The following is a 21,871-nucleotide window of genomic DNA, read 5'->3' as shown; positions in this document are numbered from 1 at the left end:
CTTATTTGCCTTCTTTTGTGTTTTCTATTCTTTATGATTTTGTTCTCTTGCTACAACTACAACCTCATGACTGGTAAGTGCTTCAATCAAAGATATGTTAGAGGCAGTTTGCATGACAACAAAAGCAACTATATGACAGAATTAAGGTCATGATATATGAGAGAGCAGAGAAGAGATTGAAGCCTGGTAGTATGCGTGAGATCTGATAGTTTAGACCAAGTCGCTGCATTTGAATCTGACTTCAGAATTTCCCAACCAAACAGTGTGAGCAAGTTTGATGACAACTGCTGTGAGCCAATTCCAACTCTAGAATTTGAAAGAACACCACAAAGGTAGTAGTCATGGATACTAGAAATAAGGGGCAAAAGAAGTAACTATCCTCCTGGTGATCTAAAATGCCTAGTCTCCCTTCATATTACTAAGATGCCTTACTAGATGTGATGTTGATGGCCATTAAGGATGAGAGAGAAATATACTGCCCTGTAATTGGGAAAATGAACCATGCCCATGAAAACTAGAATATGGGTTTGGAGTTTGTGCTACGCACCTAGATTCAGTGCTAAATGAATATTATTTATCTAATCAGGTCAGAGAAAATGAACACAGTGGCACATTCAATTACATCCTAACATGTATATCAGATGAACTGCCTCACTCTGACTTCTCAACTCCAACAAATTGCCCCTTACACCAAATTACTGTGCATCATCCCTTTCTGTGTTTGTACTTTCTCACATTCCCAACTGCCTATCTTCCACTGACATTCACACTCATCTTAAAACAATAACAGACCTCTACTTGATTGTCATTCTCAACAATGCTCCTTTCTGTCTGCTGAGCTCTGCCTATCCCTGTCACAGGTCTGTTCCTTCTCTCTTTGCAAGAGAACAGAACACACAGCTTCATGGAGAGGCAAGAACAAGAGGTCTTCCATCAACTTCACTACTGATATCTGCAAATGAGGAGGAGATTCTTTGGATAAACCATGTCTCAGTGCACTCAGCTATTGAAGATGGGAATCTGACAGCTAAATGGTGACAATTAAATATCAAACAACCACACAGTATCTAAACACTGATTCTGTAATGACTTTGATCCAGAAGCAGTACAGCAAGAAAACTTATCATTTCTTGTAAGTACGTGTAGAATCTGTAATTGTTTTTAATAAATGATTGATAATGGTTTTTAAGCCATCAATTCTCAATGAATCAATGGAAGGTGATAAAAAGTGGAATATTGTTGGCAATCTCTTCATTGAGATTTGTTCATTAAATTTCTTAAACAGGGTATTATGTTAGCCATTTTCTAATTCTCTGGGACCCTCCCTGACTCCAGTGATTCCTGAAACATCACCACCAATCTCCTCAGCTGTCTCCTTCACAACTCTGGGGTGTAGCCCATCTAGTCCAGGTGATTTTTCCACCCTCAGACCTTTCAGCCTCCCAAGCACCTTCTCCTCAGCAATGGCCACTACACTCACCTCTGCCCTCTGACTTCCATGCAGTTCTGGTATGCTCCTGGTCTCTTTCACTGTGAAAACTAATGCAAGGCACCTATTCAGTTCCTCTGCCATTCCTTTGTTCCCCATTATTACTTCTCCAGTCTCATTTTCCAGCAGTCCAATGTCTACTATTGCCCTACTCTTACCATTTATCTAAAATAACTCTTGTAATCTTCTTTTATATTACTAACTAGCTTACTGTCATACACTTATTGCCTTTTTAAATTATCCTTTTCTGGTTTGGAAAGGCTTTCCAATCATTTGGTTTCCCACTAATCTCCACCAACTTGGTGAAGTGTTCAATGGCATCAAATTCAGAAGATATTGTCGAAGGGCATCTCTACAATCACAGCATGGATCTGAGCAGTTTGGCCCAAGCTCTCCTGAAGGCATAGGTCTGTATTATGTAAAGTTCAAAGAACAACAAAAGTGCAAAGTTTTGCAAATGCACAAAGGTATAAATGTGAATGTGCTACCCAATGTCCAGTTGTTAAGATTCTGTTTTGTGTTTTGAGCCAGAAAATTCTATTTGGTTCACCCCTCCCTCACACACTACCACCCACCCCCACTTTGTCAGTCTATCCATTTTTTGGCCTGGTAAGAGCAATGGGAATTTATTTTACTTTGGGGCAAGGGTTTAGAGAAGAGGGGTTTGCTGTAGCTGCTGGAAAGGTGACCATGCTTAACTGAAACTCACAATCATAGGGGCACCTGAGGGAACAACATATGCCATTGCTGGTGTGTGGCTGAATCTGGTTTTTCTGCCTCCTCTGAAGAGGCTCTGTCATTTGCTTCTCCTCAAGTTCAAAACTTGTCGCTGTGTGATGTACACAAAGCACAGATCATTCTGGAGTGTCTGGCTGGAATATATGACAGAGCTCATCCAAATCTAGACAAGCTCCTGAATCACACCTTCAGGATGTCATAGCCTACCGAATTATAACTCTGTTGCTCAAACAGCTTTTATTTTCATTCTCCTGTCCTTCACTGCCTCTGTTTTTCACAAGAGTCATCAACCACTTTTATATGTGGTACCCTTGTTTACTCACGGCCAGCAAGCAGGCTGCCTTGCAGTATGAAATACTCAGCATGAACTGGCACAGAATGAACGCATCATGGCAACTATCCAGGAATGTTCAGTACACCTGCTGAACAGTGACAGACTGCCCCTAGTGGTCGATCGATAATCCTGATTTGGAACAATTGTCGATGGCCTCACCAGCGAGAAGCCAGTCAGAACCCCAAGGCTTAGCATCTGCCCATTTCTGAAGAAGGGTCGTACTGGACTCAAAATGTTAACTCTGTTTTTCTCCCTCCCACAGGTGCTGCCAGACTGGCTGAGTTTCTCCACCATTCTCTGTGCTTGTTTCAGATTTCTAGCATCAGCAGTATTTTGCCTTAAATACAGCTGCCTATCCTGTCTGGCATAATTGCTAGCAAAAGGTGCCTGATTGCCTGCCCTGGCAAACATGACATTTGATTTGATGCATCTGTGGAAGTTGACTTCAAAATCCTGCAAATGGCCCTGAAACAGATATTGTGAACCTACTGTTCAAGTCGTAAAGTTGGAATTATACCATATAATGTTAAATGAAGTTTGAGAATGAGCTAATGGGTAAAGTCTCATCCTTCGATTTTTGACTGAAAAATACGTCTTTGTTATCCTTTTAAGTTTCTGTCCGCTCTGGAGCATCAGTGAAGGTTTTCCAGATGATACTGGGAACCTTTCTAATTTTATTTATAATCTTTCTCTTTGTCAAGTGCCTTGTTCATTGTGTCAGATGAGCAGAGAGTGCCATTAAAACAGCAGGAGGCAGCTATCAGACAATGCTAAAGGCAGAATGGAGTGAATCAGTAAATCTCCATCACATTAAGTCAGAGGCAGCTGAAAATTCTACATCTCAATCAGCGTGGCATCATCACAGAATCCAGCTGTATCTGACTGATATTTGAATGGGAGTTCTAATGATATGATAACACATAAAATTAAATCCAGAATGAATATAGATTGCCAGCTAGGGTTTCCTTTGAATATCGGATGCCTCATTAGTCCCTTGCTTTTAAGTTGCATGCTGTTTTGTGGTGCACGTAGTCTTGACATAAGTCCAGATGCTCTGAAATAGATCCCTGACAGAAAGAACACACTGAATAAATTAAGAAAAGTTGGTCGGTAGATATGTTTTCTTCATAGACAGTTATAAGGCTAGGATACTATTATAATCAATAGGCAATAAGTGGACTTTCCTCACTGTTCCATTTGAAATTACTTGGAGTGATTTGCAGAGACATAGTTCTCTCTCTGCAGCCATTATCATTCCATGTAATTGGTGAATCCACCGTTTTTAAAAATTTGTGATCAGCCATTTACCAAGATATGTAAATTGGGTTCCAGCAAGCACAAGAAGTAGCAAAACCATGCACATGGTTTGGCTAGAAGTCTTGTATATACTTGTTAAACTGTTATAGTAATAGTAGTTCACAAGATATCAAAATAAAAATCACCATTCTTCATCCTACTAATGCACTTCTAAAGCTGAGCATTGATTGACAGTATTGCTTGAATTAGGCGTCATCAAGGAAATACAGCAAAAGACCAATATCAGCTGGGAATATTTAAGTACCTGAAACACTAATAGATTTGCAACATATGTTGCCTTGAGTAGGGTTCTTCAAGTCAAGATGAGTAAAATAATTTTTCCAAACTCAAATTCCCAGCCTTGATTGGTAGCTGTGCACGTTACAATTTTGTAGCAATTCTTTTTTAACTCTACACAATTTTATTTATATATTTCATACTGTTCTCTATCGTGTTCACTCAAGTGAGACTCTATCTCCCTGTGACCTCAATACAATATAATCCCATGTCTATATTTCTCCATGAATTCATAACATGAATAAGGAATTAAAAGAGAATCCTGTTCAGCCTAAATCAGTTTGTGGTTTAATCTGAATTCTGAGGGTCACTGTACACCACAGATGCTGCCAGACATGCTGAGCTGTTTGAGCAACTTTTCTTTTTGTTTCTGATTTCCAGCATTCATAGTTCTATTAGATTTTTTACCCAGTTTAATCCCATGCTTCATGAAACCTGTCTTGCCTTGGAATGCAGCAGAATAACACTGGAATTTGACTTCAGCTTCAACAGCATAATAAGTGTCTTAAACAGGAAAAGAAAAGGTTTTATATTCATTCACATGGTGAGGGTGTTGTTGGCTTGGCCAGCATTTATTGCCCAGAGGGCAGCTAAGAGTCAACCACATTGATGTTGGTCTGGAATCACATGTAGTCTAGGTAAAGATGGCAGTTCCCTTCCTTACAGGACATTAGTGAGCCAGATGGGTTTTTTCCCCCAACAATCAATCCATGGTCATTATTAGATTCTTAATTCCAGATATTTATTGAAACTGCTGCAGTGAGATTTGAACCCAGGACATTATCTGGGTTTGCAGTCCAATGATAATACCACTAGGCCATTGCCTCCCCTGAATAGGGACGGTAACACAACATACATTTTATCATTATTTTAAAGTTAATCAGCTTCTGATGTAGTAGAAAATAATAATTAATGTTTATTACTGAGCCTTATTATCCTCGTTATTTTCAGAACCATCCACTTACCTTTCTTTCAAGGCTGCAAACAGTATCTGAGATTTTATCACACCGTTTGATGAATATCTCATAAAGCAGTGCAACAGATTTATGCAACTGTCAGCTAAATATTTACCAAATGCTGCCAATCAATCACATATATGATTAAATCTTTAAAGATGTTTACATTCAACTTGAATGGCTTGACCTTTCCCTCAGCCTTTAGAATGACAGAAACTAACTAAACTTTGCTCATATCTTTTCAATTGGGTATGACTTGTTTGAATGAAGATAAATTCTAATAACTACGTGTAAATGTATAGAATAAAAGTGCATTTGCCATGTTAAATCGAAGACAAAATTGGTTTGTTTTGTTACTGCACTTACTGAAAATTTAGGTGTGCATGCATTTGATTTTCAATCCATTGGAGTTCTGAAGAGTGAGGCTGTTTGCCAACAGTGAACTTGAACATAACTCACTGATGTTTAAAATGTCTGTTTCATTGTTCATCACAGAAATAAAAGTCCTGGTCAGAATGTCATTCTTAAACAGATTAATGTTCAGGATTGACAGAGTAAAATTTTCACAGTGCCTCAGTCTTGCACCATAACATTGAAGAAAGATTGGAAGGAAGCCAGGAGGAGCAGTGGATGCATCAATCTATATCATTCCTTTTGCATTCCCCTGGCTGACCTTCCAACTCAACATATTTTTATAAATGTATTTAGTTAGGCATTTCAGATAAATACCTGAAAATGCATCTATTATAGGACCTTGCCTAAGCACATTAATTTAATAAAGGGTCAAGTAATATATAATAGATGATATAAGGTCGCTTGCCTGATAAAGAGGTCATTCAAAGCCATGTCAGCTCTGTGTCAGAAGACCAGGCATTTAAAGCCTTTTGCAGAGATCTGATCACATAATCTACTTTAATTTTCAGTTCAGTATTAAGGGAGTTAAGGTAAAGTAAACATAGTGCCAAAGAATCATAGGGCTGCTCTCACATTAGAGAGTGATGGCTGGTGATGTGTTTAATATGAGGGTCACCAAGCTCAAGTCAGGGGTAACCTCAGATGGTGTGGGAAATGAAGCCACATGTTTCAATGCATCATGCTGCATTGCAAATCAGCCATCCAGCCAACTGAGCTAACTGACGACAATGGTTTTCGTGAGTGCAGCACTAATGGAAGTGCCATCTTCCAAATGAGACCTAATGCTAAGGCTCTGTCCGACCTTTCAAGTAGATGTCAAAAACAGAATGCACTATTTGTAGCAAAAGAGGAGTTCTCCCAAAGTCCTGGCCAACATTTATCCCCCAATAAGCTACAGATAATCTAGTATTTATCTCATTGCTGTTTGCTTACTTTGCCATAACCAAACTGATTGCTGCAATTCTCCAAATTAAAGAGAAATTGCACTTCAAAAGAGATCCATTTGGCTTGAAATGCTTTGGGAGGTGTTGGGAATTTGAGAGGTCCAAAGATGTGCAGGTTAGGTGATTTGGCCATGCTAAATTTCCCGTAGTGTTAGGTGAAGGGGTAAATGTAGGGGAATGGGCCTGGGTGGGTCGCTCTTCGGAAGGTCGGTGTGGACTTGTTGGGCCGAAGGGCCTGTTTCCACACTGTAAGTAATCTAATCTAATCTAATCTAATCTAATCTAATCTAATCTAATCTAATCTAATAATTGTAAATTCTAGCTAGCCTTATTTCAAGTGTCACTCATTCAGCATTTCTTCCAAATAAATGAGGAATGACAGCACCTTGTTCCAAAGAAGCTAAGTTCTAACTTAAACACAGCTGCAATCTTTACCAAGTTAGTCTATTTACTCCACAAGTAATTTAGCTGTAATGCTTGAATATGTCTACATGTGGCATATCACTATAAATAAGTGGAGAGATATAACTGGACAAAGTAATTATGTAGGTACTAGGTTCCCCGAGTACAATTATTTACAAGTGGAACCAATGCTACAGAAATTATTTTATAAACTAAACTGGGCAGTTTTTACTAAAGCATTAGGAGGTGTAACCAGCTACAGGAAATCACTTCCTAAAGCATTACATGCGCAATTAATTAATTTGCAGAAGAGAGCACCAGCATAAAATCTTGTTTGATCTTTTAGTCCTGTTGCTTTGCATGAATTGCAGGTATTGGTGACCTTTCAGAGAAAGACGGCTTTTGACAGTATCAAATGTCAGTAATACAGCACTATACACATCTAATGTAGCTAACGTAAGCATAGTTTTAACAAGCCTTCTGATACAATAACCAAGTAAGCTCCAAATCACATAGAACATTTTGAATTACAATAGAGCTGGAAACTCAAATGGTTACTTCGGCTTCTATGCATCTGTATATGTTTATGTGGTATTGGAATATATCTGAGCAGGAAAAGAACATTAAATGTCAATATTTGCATATTGATTCCTTAAATCATGTTTACGCTGCATGCATGACAATGAAGAAATGTCTTAACATCATTCTTGGGACCATCATTTTGGTACAGCAAACCAGAACCAGACTGTTGCCATGTTCTAGCTCTGGAACTGACAAATTTGAATTATTGAGACAATACTAATTTTCCAAATTACAACTGACTTCCAAAAACAATTAATTTCTTTAATAGACATGTGAAATCTCTAATGTAAATAACCACATTGGTGAAGCAAGTTAAAAACTGCAGAGCCAGATTGTTTGGTTATCTATAATTTATCAGAAGAACTTCAGTGCTATGTTGATCAAGAACATTGCTGGGTTACGAATGGTATTAATGCTAATATTCCCATTATTTTACATGATGTGGAGGCGCAGGTGTTCGACTGGGGTGGACAAAGTCAGAAGTCACAAGACACCAGGTTATACTCCAACAGTGGACTCCACCTAAGAGAGGAGCAGTGCTTTAAAAGTTTGTGATTTCAAATAAACCTGTTGGATTATAACCTGATGTCTTGTGACTTATGATACTATTTTACAGACCAAGGATGGTATTGGGAAAAAAAAATTGCAATAATGCATTGGGAGATCATTGTAGTATGATTTTGTGGAATCAAAGAATTTATATTATACCTTGAGATGGTAGAAACTGGCAAATCTGGAAGAAAACTGTACTATCTTTGGTCCCCTTTTGTACCATCTGGAGCAGATGGAATCTTCACTTGCATTTTTTTTTGGTGTGCCAGAAATTGAAATTTCCCACATAGCCATTAAAAATTGGTGGCAAGATCTGGTAGAGACATTGAAGTTAGAATGCCATTTATACCATCTATGGATTTATAAAAGCTGTTTTTAATTTTCTGCAGCCTGCATTTTGACACTCAATAAGCTGCCTTTGCTCATTCCAAAGAGTTTGTCATTGGGAATTTGCTCAGTTGGCGTGCTCAGTATTAGCGGAAGAAAATGAAATGCCACCCACAATAATAATGCCAGGGACTCTGTGCTGTCTACCAACTTCTGCACTGAGAGACAGAAAAAAAAGGTGAAGTTAACTTGACCTTGCCTTGCCACGTATGTCTGTAGCGACCTTTCTTCCAAAGACTTCAGTAGTGCCTGACTAACTATTCGACTCATCCATAAATGTACAAGAAAAGACCAAAATACTATGAGGTGTTTGAGATCTGAAATAATAGGAAGTGTCAAAAGAACTCAGCAGCTCTGGCAAACTCTGTAGAGAGAGAAAGAGAGTTAATGTTTCAAGTCGGATGACTCCAAAGAATGAGTTCCAAAGAATAGTCATTGGACTTGAAAAGGTAACACTGTTTTCTCTCCACAGATACTATCAGACCCGATGAGTTTCTCCAATACTTGCTGGATTTATTTGAAATGGTCAATGAAACCTTCCTCACACAGTTCTCATGCCATAAGTATCATGATTCACAACAACCATGCAATCTAGGAGAGGGAGAAAAAAACTAGATAAAAATCCAAGGCTTATTTAAGAAATCTGGAAAATTGAATACTGCTGTACGCAAACTAATTTAAGAACCATACTGACCGTGATTTATATTACTGAGTGTTAACCTGTTTGACCTCTGCCTGATCCAGAAACAAGGCCAACTCCTTTTGAGGACATGCAGTCTCATCAGAAAGGACACTTGTTTTACAGAAGGGGTGGCACAGTGACTCATTTGTTAGCACTACTGCCTCACAGTGCCAGTGTCCCAGGTTCGATTCCAGCCTCGGGCGACTGTCTGTGTGGAGTTTGCACATTCTCCCTGTGTCTGCGTGGGTTTCCTCCGGGTGCTCTGGTTTCCTCCCACAGTCCAAAGATGTGCAGGTCAGGTGAATTGGCCATGCTAAATTGCCCATAGTGTTAGGTGCATTAGTCAGAGGGAAATGGGTCTGGGTGGGTTACTCTTCGAAGGGTCGGTGTGGACTGATTGGGCCGAAGGGCCTGTTTCTACACTGTAGGGAATCTAATCTCTAATCTAGATGCATTGATCTCTGGAAAAAGAAGAACCACCTACATCTAACCTAGCTCTGTCTTTAAGTAACTTACATAAGTTGCCCCGGTCGTCCCTAATCTATCTAATTGTCATAATGTGTTAACATAAACTGAGTCTAGCTTCTTTACTATTTTCTATTCCACAGATTCACCACTTTCTAGCTCAAGATGTTTCTCCTTATCTCCATTCTCAAGGTCTTCCCTTTACTCTAAGGTTGTGCTCTCGGGCCCTCGTCTCTCCTGCCAAGGAAACATCTTCCCAACGCCCACTCTGTCCAGGCCATCCAGTATTCTGTAAGTTTCTGTATGTGCCATTAGGCACATGTCATCTGAAGTAAAAGCCCAAACCAGTTGAGGCTTATTACTCAGTCAAAATCTTTTATTAGTTCTTATAAATTTCTACTGTCAATCTTTCTACTGTCAATGTAACCCATTTACCTAACTGGAGCAGTGCAGTGATGCTGTGGTTAGCACTACTGCCCCATACTGCCAGGGACCCTGATTTGATTCCATCCTTAAGTCACTGTCTGTGGGGAGGCAATGGCCTAGTGCTGTATTCGCTGGACTGTTAATCCAGAGAAGCAGGTTAATGTTCTTAGGGCTTGGGTGACAGACAGATGGTGGCTTTTGAATTCAATTTTTAAAAATCAGCAATTAAGGGTATAATGATGACCATTGTCGATTGTTGGAAAAGCACAGCCAGTTCACGAATGTCCAAAAGGGAAGGAAACTGCTGTCCTTACCTGGACTGACCTACATATGGCTCCAGACTCACAGCAATATAGTTGACCCTTAACTGTCCTCTGGGCAATTAGGGATGGGCAATAAACGCTGGCCTGGCCGGTGACGCCCTCTTCCCATCAATGAATAAAAAAAAGGTTTGTACATTTTCCCTGTGTCTGTATAAGTTTCCTCTGGGTGCTGCAGTTTCCTCTCACAGTCCAATGTCCATGTGCAGATTAGGTGGATTTGCCATGACAAATTGCCCAGAGTGTCCAGGGATGTGTAGGTAGATGAATTAGCTATGGGAAGTGCAAGTTTGCAGGATAGGATACAGGGGTAGTCTGGACAGGGAAGCTGTTCGGAGGGTCAGTGCGGATTGGATGGTTTGAAAGGCCTGTTTTTACACTGTCGGATTCTATTATTCACTGCTGATAAATAAGTATCAGTCTTCTGCCATACCGTGAATGGATCCCCAGAAACACAACAGCATTGACATGTCCCTGGCATTAAGGTATTTCAGGCTAATAGGGACTCAGTGCTGTTTAAAATGTTTTCTGATGGTATTAACAGCATCAAACAATTAGCTGTGTAAATAGCAATCCAGTAGGCCATTGATGCATTCTTTCTGAGGTAACAACGGTTAGCCTCCATGAGGAATATAATCTGGAAGAAAGAGCACTGGGATTTCCTGTATTACTGGATTCCCACAGAGTAGGGCATCATTCACAACATGGATGTAAGTCTACATGTTCCCCATTACTAATCAGTCCCATTTCCAAACAGGAAAACTTCTACCTGGCCAATATGCATCATACTCATGAATGTAAGCCTATGCCTGGTTTCCTGGCAGTAAAATTGCACTAGTTCTCAATAACTGCCCACTGCTATCCAGACCATTGAGTGACATCCTGACTTTTTAGCAACAAGTACTTTCCTTTTAACAACTGGCTCATGACTGCTAATAAAAACCAAGTCATAGGCACCCAGGTTCAATATAAAGGGAGTTAATGCATCAACAAGGGTTCTGATTACACAAAAGATTGATAACTTAAAATAATGGTTCTACTGTCTGGGCATGTCAAGACTGACCCTTTAATAAAGCTCAGCATTAGACTGAAGGTCCATCATTATTTGTTGCATGTTCCACAACCTACCTATTCAAAGGACAGTTACCTTAGAGATTCTTGAGGAAAGTGTAGAAGTGAAACAGGAGAATGATAAAGGAAATAGCAAGCTGGAGGAAACATGAATACAATGAGCTGCTGAAACTGCGGCAGCAAATTATTGAGGAGAGATTCTCATGAATAATTCTTTCCCTGCTCCCACCCAATGTCTCTGAGCCTGAAATTCAGATCCATCGCACCACTGGCGACATTACAGAAACCAAATGTCTAACTGGGATCACACAGTGCACCTCAAGCTGCTTCAGACACAACTTCCACATTCTGGACCATGCACTTCCATCAGATGAATTAATATTTCCGTCACCAAACATCGATCATTAAGCTAGAAGATAGCCCCAGTATTAACACTGTTTAAGTTGTCAGGCACCATACTTGCAGAACTTCAAAACTACCATACTCAGGAGTGTTTTTGAATGTCATACTGACTTCCTAGATTTGCCAATCTTTCAACGTCTTCACAGAGAAAACAGAGGATTCAATTAGTTGTCCACACAAAAGTTGCAATAGGTGGGGTGGGGTTGGGATAGGATGCAGGGAGATGGTGCTGCATTGCTTTGCCTCTCATTCGACACTATTATAAAGATATTGAGGAAATGTTATGTAGAATGGAAGCCCTGGTCACTGTCCTCTGTCATTCTTGAATCCAAACTCTTGCTTTGTCCTTGACACTACCTCGCAGATTTGTCTGTGTACCAACATAACAGTGTGAATATCCATTAGTATTCTCCTGCACGTTGCCCCAACAAAGTCCTCATCTAGGCCCCCGCAGCACAACTTGACTGCAGTCTTGCCATCTGGCAAGCTGGCAATTGAGCCTTCCTTTACCCCTGTACTCCACATAACTCGTAAGAAGCTCAATATCTGGCCGCCCACCTCCCATCTTGAGTCTTTCTGCCCCAGTAGGGGCTGTTTTCCTTCTGGAATGAGAAAAAAGACAGGTACTAAAGGAGATAAAAGGAGGTGGCACTGCAGTTACATTTGGTACAGTGGGGAGATCCCGGGTGAGTGAGTGAGTATGCAGAGTTAGTGCAGTCGGGAGTTGGGTTGTGTGAGTCAGTGAGGAAAGATATTGCAGGTAACAGTGAGAGTGGTACAGTATGAGGCATCATGGAATAAAGAACGAGTGAGTGAAAAATATCAGAGAGCTGATTATTGCAACTTATTCTGGCAGAATGAAGAAGCTGACTGACTTTTTACAGTGCTGTTCATTCTTCCAGACAGCTAAGACTGTTCTATACTGGTGGCAAACTTGGGCCAGGCTGGCATGGGTCTGATGTCGTAGCCTCCACTGCCAATCTTGAGGAAAGAAGAAGTCCCAGCCATCCAGCAGGACCTCCAGGTTGCACAATTAGGTACTGATTTCACATCATCTGCCATGTCTGGGGCAATTGTCAGGAACCATGTAAGGCAGTTCCACTATCACCTTCCCATGATAGTGATTGTCCGAGTGAACAACGAGATTTTAAAGATGAAGCGGATGTCAGGGATGCCAGTGAATTCCGGGATATCGGCTGAATGGAAGTTGTTCTGGAAACGGTGCATGGTAAGATGAGGTCAGAATCAGATGTGTCAAAGGGGCAGTGTGAATGGTTAATGAGGTGAGTTTGGTGAGATACAGTGACTAAGCTTGCTAGGCCTTATGGTGAGAATCTCTCAAAAAAACTCAAAAGAAGTTGTACTCATTCAAAGAAATGTAAGATTCAAACTAATATCTCAGTGACTGTTACAAAATGAATGACTTCTCTTTCTATCCATTCCTTGTTTCACTGTGACAGATTTTTAAAACCATATACCTGCTACCTCATTAAGTGTTTAACTGCAAAGATGCTGTGACTGCAAAACATACTCACGGGCAGGTTTTGTTGTAAGTTTTTGAAAGGATATAGTATTTATTGTTGTTAAACCCTGGCAAAACAAAATAATAAAGAAGCTTGAGCTTTCATGCACACTTGCATTTGAGAGTTCACGTAATGTGGCAAAATATAAATAAATAAATAAATAAGGTGAACATTGGAGGATAATGTGGTAAAATATAAATAAGGTGAACATTGGAGGATTAATTCAGTGGGCTATTTTTTAAACCCAGTAAAAGTTACTGGTTTACAAATCTTGGGAATTGATTACTTGAATTCCTTAAGGCTAGGCTCCACAGTCGCTCAGGGGTCAGCATAGAAATGGTTTAAAGATTTAGACAAATGATTTATCTGTAGTTTTGGAGATAGCAGCTAATGGATTGGTTTGTAAAACATTGCCTGAGGTGAAGGAATGGTTGGAACAGACAGCAGGACAGAAAACTTGAAAACTGGATGAAGGAAGAGAGAAACAGTGCTCTACTTCGGGGTCTGCCTTCTTTAGTATTCCCTCTGCTTCTGTTCAGTGATCTGGAGAAAGGGCATTTCTGAAGCACAAATGGAAATTAGTTGGCTCACCACATTGTCTGTCCTTACCACATGACCAAATATCCAAACATGGTCTTGATCAAGGTTGGCCTTTCTCAGCCAGAATTTATAACCCAAATCGATGACACCTAACGTGTTATCCCCACCCAGTTGAATAATGGGATGTTTTGCGAATAGATCATGAAATAGTCCATTCACACTCCTTCAAGTCGATGACATTTGATAGTGCTTTCTAAACAGGCTGATTCTATTTTAATGGCTTCAAAATTTGTGAACTATCATCGAGGTTAGTAACTAGAATATTTACATTGGAATGTTGCTTCAGTCTTAAAACTCAACTGGGGTTTAAGCTTAATAGTTAAATCTCATGTATGAAGCATGAGATATAATTGCAATGCTAGAAGCAATGCAAGTCATTGCAAGTCAGATCCAAGATGGAGAGAGCCATTTCTTTCATAAAGTTTTGGAGATGCAATTTTTCCCTACTCCCTTCTACTGTGTGCGATTTCCTCCTCTCTAAGAGGGAGTTCAGTGGTGTGTAGTGACATATTTGATTGATATGCCTGCCAGAGTTGCAGGTATGTGTGAGCAAGATGTATGTTGCTGGAAGCATTATGAGGTGAGTTGGGATGAGGTGATGTTATTCAGTTATTCAGTCCTGAGTGCAAGTGATGCATTATGTATGTATGATGCAGTGAACAGTGTGAGAGATTGGTGAAACAGTAAGGAGTAGATATCATTTGGAGTTGTTTTCACTGAATTTAACTGCCCACGTGAGGCTATTAAATTTCACGGAACACTGTTGGTAACTCCTCAGGGTAAGGCATTAAGAGTTGAAATTCCTGGTCACTTTCTCCCAGTTCTTTCTCAAGGTGGTCCTTGAAGGTCTCCTGATTCCCCAGCAGTGCTACCAACTCTCTTTTCCGCACTCCTGCCGTCAGTGCTGTAATCTGTCATCCTGGAGCCTTCTTGTTGTCTTTCTGCTCCAATATTCTTGATTCTAGTTGTAGCAATAGGATTCAGCAGCATCCTGTGATTCACTGTCCTTCAAGAGGGACAGACTACCTTTAAGAACAGGAAGCTAGCTGCACTATAAGTTAGCACATCATACTGTTTGGCTTCCCGCTGGGTGCTGAGGTTCAGAACAGTGTATGAAACTCTACATGCAATGCAACAATCAGGAAAATGAGGAAACATTAATGTGTCTATGTCCTACTATTCATTACCATTTCACTGGGCATGGGCAGTTTGTGAATCACCTTCCACACAAAGACAGGTGTGGACCAAGTTTCCACTTTTATGCTCCTTTTGGATTCAAGCCTGAAATCAGCCATATCAATCCCCTTATAAGGTACAAGGGGTCTGTCTGTTAGGAGCTCAGAACCATTAATCCCAAACACAATCCACGTAAAGGCCAGTGGTTTGGCCAAAGTTAGATATCCGCTTGGACTGTTTTTGGTAAAGGGATCTGTTTGACCGAAGTGCAAGGAATTGGCAATGTTCAGTTATGTAGGACCATCACAAGCAGTCAGGGGAGTCATGTATCATCAGTCAAGGACCTGTAAATGGAGTGATCGGGAGACTGGAGGGGTGTGTGCAACCCTCATCTGCAGGATATGACACCACAGATCATCTGAGATCTAAAACATTCTTTCACTTCCGATGTTCCCAGAAAGGGTCATTTTCACTGAGAGTCCTGCACCAGTCACTTGTGGGATTCTGGTCACAATAGCTGACTCCCAAAGAGAACAGAAGCAGGGAGCCTAGGGCCAATGGCAAGCCCAGGAGCAGCAGCAGCAGGTCAGCACAGAGGATGAGGAGCATCCAGCTCAGGGAGAGATCACTACCACAGAAAGCCTCAGAGTGCGTGGGGTCCACAGGAGACTATGATATTTTGGCTCTGACTCCATTTCCTAGGCACACACAAGGCGCAGTGCCAGAGCAGGTTTCATAAGTCCTGAAACATGTGACAGAACTGTGTTGGATGCTGGAATGGAACCTGAAGGCTGTGCCAGTGGGAGGTCATCATCTACCAGTGGCTGTGATAGTGACAGCTGCTTTGAACATCTATGTGACCGGATCCTTCTGGGGAGTGAGGAGTGACCTGCGTATAGGACCTCTCAGCCGTGCTCCCACTAATACATCAAGTCAGAGACTGATGTGAGATCACATCGGTTTATTCTGATTCCCCCTTGATGAGATCAGTGCTGCAGTCTGGGCAAGAACATAAGATTCAGGATCATAACTGTGTTCCCCAAGTGCAGTGTGCTATTGACTGTACAGATGTGGCACTGATAGGGTCCAATCATAGCACTGCAGAATTCATCAACAAAAAGGGCATCCATTCCACTAATGTGCTACCATTGATTCCTATGTCCTGGAGCACTTGGTGCAATGAGGTATCAACAGCTTTTCAGGCCTGGTTATAGTGAGGACAAGGTAAGTCCACTGTGACCATGGCTCCATCGTACAATCTCCCTGATTGATACAGAGTGCAGATACATTGCTGCCCACGTTTCAACCCTGGACCATGGTGGAGCGGAGATACAGTACTGGGCTTGGACGGTCATTGGAGGGCCATCCAGTATAGTCCAGGTGTTGCATCAATCTAGCTGCTGTGCTCTGTACAATTGGAACAGGCAATAATGTGCTGTGTTGGATGCTGAGGATCTCGAGGAACAGAAGCAGTCTCCTGAGGAGGAAGATGTAATGGGTAAGATAAACCCTATCAGACCGTAGGACTGCTCTGTCATTAGAGAGAGATGACTGGTAAAGGTTTAACTGGAGGACCATCACAACTCAGGTGAGTGGAGAGTTGAGAAACAGAGTCCTACATGGTAACCTTAACCATTGCAGGAATTGAACCCATGATATCAGTGTTGCTCTGCATCACAAGCCAGCTATCCAGCCAACTGAGCTAAACCAACACCTTCAAGGAGGATAAGGGCACTGGTGAAGAGGAAGCTCTCCTCGACAAAGATCAGCTAAATTGGGCTCAACAAGGAGGAGCTGACTGATACCATCAGTCAAATACATGAGAGCGAGGTATAACTGATTATCATGGAATGAAAAATTGCCATTGGTCAAGATCCCAGCATTTGATTTGCATTATAGGGATGACTTGCAACGTCTATTTGTTTTGATTGTGTTCCCTTTTGCTGCTGTAAATAAATGTTCAAGTTTGGAATTGTCTGACTGACTGCCTATTTCTGATGTGTCCCTAATGGAAAATGAGAAGCTGTGGGTTTCAGAATAGCAGTGAACTAGGGTGAGAGAATGAGGTTGATGTACAAGAGAGTGTCAACCATGCTTCATTTGTGTTGTGAGCAGTGTGGCTTTAATAATGCTGTGCCATGACAGTGCAATGAGGGACAACACTAGACTGCCAATGCTGGTCTAGGTGAATAGCGACCATTAAAAAACAGTTCCGGTCAAAGGATACCAGTCATTTAGTGGATAGCTATTGAGTGATGAGTTGTTCTGGAACTGGCAGCTGCGGCTGAAATTAAATGTCATGATTTGGAGATGCCGGTGTTGGACTGGGGTGTACAAAGTTAAAAATCACAAAACACCAGGTTATAGTCCAACAGGTTTAATTGGAAGCACTAGCTTTCGGAGCACTGCTCCTTCATCAAGTTACAAAATATCATACAGCCAGGGCAGATCATTGATAAGACAGGTTTGAGAAGATAGATGAGAAGTGTAGCAGCAAAAAACCCTCTAAAAAAACTAAATGGAATTTGCATTTAGTCCAAAAAACATATGATTCAGCCCAAAGTCTTTGGGTTTTTCCAATGTTTCAATGATTAAAAGTACTCATCACTCAGACTGAATATCAGATGTGCAGGTTTGATCACAGAGACAATGAAGGGATTGAGGGAGATGCTGGAAACATAGAACTGGGTGTTGTCAGGGTATGCATTGAAGCTAACCCTCTGTCTATTTGGGAGACGTGTCCAAAGAACAGGTATAAGAATGAGAAAATGGTGGGGTCAAGAATCAATATTCAGCAACACCAGAGACAGTGGTGAGTGAACAGGAAGAAAAGGCATTGCTGGTAATTGTTGAAACAATCCTTGTTCCAATTCTGTACTGGCCTCCTCCCACAACATTGACGGCTGCTTTGGTGCCACTTCATGCTCCCACCAGGACCTTGAAAGCTTCATTCACTTTGCCTCTAATTTCCACTCCTCTATAACTCTCATATCATCCACTTTCAAAATTTTCCTTGACCTCTCTGTCTCCATTTCAGGGAATAAGCTATCTACTACCATCCAGTACAAAGCCACTGACTCCCGTAGCTACCTTCACTACAGTCCGTAACACCTCACATCCTGCAAAGATTCCTTCCCCGACAACCCATTTGTTAGGATGATGCCCCATCCAAAACAGCGCTGCTGACATGGCTTTCTGCTTCCATGATAGTGGTTTCCCACCCACTGCTGTTAACAGGGCCCTCAACCTGTTACTCGGTGCTTCAGCCCTTGCCCTTTCCCAACACTCCCAACTGTGTGATCAGATTCCCCTTGTCCTCACTTTTCATCTCACAGCCACCTCATTCAAAGGATCATTCTCCACAATTTCAGACAACTTCAGCAGAATGCTACCATCTTTCCCTCACTTCTTCATCTGCATTTCATGGAGACCATTCCATCTGGAAACCATAGTCCATTCCACAACCACCAACATTACCACCCTCTCCATGGCACCTTCCCATGTAGCCACAGAACCTGCAAAACCTGCCCCATCACCTCCCTCCGTTTCACCACACAAGGGCCTAAACAGTCTTTCCAGGTGAAGCAGCATTTCATCTGTACCTCTCCAATCTTGTGTATTGTATTCACTGCATCCAATGTGGCCTACTCTACATTGGAGAAACCAAACACAGACTGGGTGACCACTTTGCAGAACACCTCCAGTCTGTGCGTGCGCAAGCCAATTATTTTAACACAGTGTCCTGCTCACATGCCCACATGTCTATCCTCGGCATGCTGCAGTGTTGCAGTGAATCACAGTACAAACTGGAGGAGCAAAATCTCATTTACAACCTTCTGAACTCAATATTGAGTTCAGTATCTTTAAATTGTGAATATTTCTTCCCTTTTGTTTAGCTTGTTATCATCTCCCCCATCCCAAATACTGGAGACACACCATTGTTCTGCCATTCTCACATTCTCACTTAATCTGAACTATCAACATCTTTTCTCCACCAGCACCCTACGCCTACGCCATCCCCCTCCAAACTATAGCATAAATGCTGTCCTCTCCACACTTCAGATCAGAGTCATCTAGACTCAAAACGTTAGCTTGCTCTCTCTCCGTGGATGCTGTCTGACCCACTGTGATTTCCAACATTTATTGTTTTCAGTACAAATTCCATGGGTAATTTGCTCCTATATTGTTGGTAATGTTCAGACTACAATTGGATAGAGTTGAACAAAGGAAAGGTAGCTTCACTGAGCTGGAGGAAGGATGTTAGATAAGGATGGCATGGTTGCAAAAACAGTGTGGTGACTAAGCACTGAGAGACATAGAGCACTTCATACTTATAATCACAGAGGGTGTAATTAGTATTTTGATTTCACTCTAATGAACTGGGCCTGATCACTGACAGCAATGTTGTACTTACAATGGTATAATTTCCTTCTTCAATATATTTATATTTCAAATGGATTAATGACTTCTTTAAAATGGTCATTAATTTTAGTAAATAATTTGATAAGAACAAATAGCAATCTTGCAATAATGCTTCCTGCAATAATTTGTAATTTATTAAGATGCTTTATTCACTGATGAAAGGAGATAAAACACAGATAACAAAAAATGATTTATCTTCAATATTTAATGCAAAATTCTCCTACAGAAAATTCTAATTGTATAATTAAGAAGACAAATAGTGGGATTGCAGTTAATCGAGTTACGCTGGTTTTGAATAACTGAACACAGTTCACAACTTCTTCATAATATTATGGACTCTGAGCAGCACAAATGCAACAACTTGTATTAATACAACAATTTTAATGTAATAAAACAAGCCAAGACACTTCATAACAAGCAAAATTTGACACTGAATTGCATAATGCGGTTTTATGATATAAAGCTGAAAACTTGTCAAAGAGGTAGGTTTGAAGGCGCATGCAAAAGAAGTGGAGAGCGTCAAAGAGGCAGAACAGTTGAAGAAATATTCCACAGCTTTAGATTTCATAGATTAAGACACAAAAACCAATGGTGGAGCAATTAAAATCAGGAAGGTTCAGGATACATTAGTTCCTTTCTAATTAAATTCAATTAAAATTTAAAATTTATAATATTATAATGATCTTCATACAGTTTGCATTATAAGTTAAAGCAATACAGTAAGTAGTCCTGTTATAGCTGTCATGTCAGGATCTATTTGTTACAAGTCACCCTAGCAATGTTCACCATTATACTTACAGACCTAACCCAGAACAACACTTAGAAAATATCACAGGGCAAACTAAATATATATCTATTTGAGAGACAAAAGTGCATGTTGAATTCTATTAATAACTTTGCAAGCATAGAAGTAATGTGTTCTATTTTCTCCTTTTGGAGATGAGCTGGCCATAAGCTCCAGTTACCAAAAAAAACCAGAGGCGTTTTCTTCCCTGGAGGAGACTCTTGTGGAAAAAATGCAACCAGTGACAAAATCTAAATGATGGTTATCATCACTTCAGTAAAATGGTCAGGCATCACCACACGTTGCCCTCAGCCAACATCTTGAGGTCATTCCATCGACAGTGACAGGTTAACAGCAGGTCCTTGTCCATTCAGGTCAAACATAGTTCACTTAGCTTCGTCGGGGGAAGGGCATTGTTTGAGGCTAATGGTGTTTTTTTAACCAAAATGCAAGTCTCTGTGAACTGAAGGAAAAGAAAACATTTAAAACTTGGAAGCCATTTCAAGTGTTTACAATGCACTATTGTACATTATTAGAAACCTATATGTGCATCAGCAACTTTATTGATTATTGTTAGGTTTCATAACACCTCTGTTCCAGTGCTTAAAAAATTACATTTTTAACAGCAATGTGTAATAAGATCTGACTACAAATTTCAAATCTTAGAATCTAGTACAACTTCCAATACAAATACTCTGAACTGTGTTCAAATGTTTTTACATTTGAAGATAAATTGAGACTGAAAAGAAAATAGTCAGGAAAGGACTAACAAAATGAAGACTTAAATTCTTTGAGCAGATCACCATTAACCAAGGAAAATTTCATAGTGAACAAATGGTAGAAAACCCTTGCTGCTGGAAAGAGTGAAAGAAAGAAACACTCGCTTTGTATAATTGCTTCATTTTATCTTTGAGATTAACACAGTAATTCCATTTCAAACCAACTTTATAGGGACTGTCCATTTAACATATTGACATTACAATGAAATAAATCCACTGAAATCCACTGTCACATTATTTGCATGTGATGTCACCATAGGATGATAATACACACTTTTTACTGTGCCTGTCCTCTCCCAAACTAGGAGAACGAGTGTGCCACTGTTTTAGTAAAGCATAGTCTAAATTGTAGTTTGAGTAGAAATCAAGAAAACGGGAAGGAATATACTAATGGAAGTGTAAGCATTAAATTATGACAAATTCAATATAGTAATATTTCATACAAAGTCAAAATTGCGTAAGACGTTTAAATCTGGTTAAATTACTGTTAACCTTCAATATTGTGGAAAGCAGATACCTAGCTAGTGGGAGAAATGTTCAGAAATTGTGCCTTCAGTTATTTGTGCAACAATTAATATACACTCTTCAGTTTTATTAGACTGAATATGGCTTTACCTAATTCAATATAATATTATTTAATTATTAATACATCATTTTGCATTTGTTGTAATTCTAGAAGATGAAGGTGCATATCGTGCCTGTAAACCAGAAGTTACAAAATGCAAAATTCATCCTCACGTTTTTATAATTCATATTATAAATAATGTAAAAATAGTTACTAAATAATCTAACATTTTGATTGCATTTGAATTTAAGAATTTCTTTGCTTT

The sequence above is a fragment of the Chiloscyllium plagiosum genome, chromosome 5 (assembly GCF_004010195.1).
Source record: "Chiloscyllium plagiosum isolate BGI_BamShark_2017 chromosome 5, ASM401019v2, whole genome shotgun sequence".
Classification (NCBI taxonomy): domain Eukaryota; kingdom Metazoa; phylum Chordata; class Chondrichthyes; order Orectolobiformes; family Hemiscylliidae; genus Chiloscyllium; species Chiloscyllium plagiosum.
The sequence above is the reverse complement of the archived record's forward strand: the minus strand, read 5'-3'. Positions refer to the sequence as shown.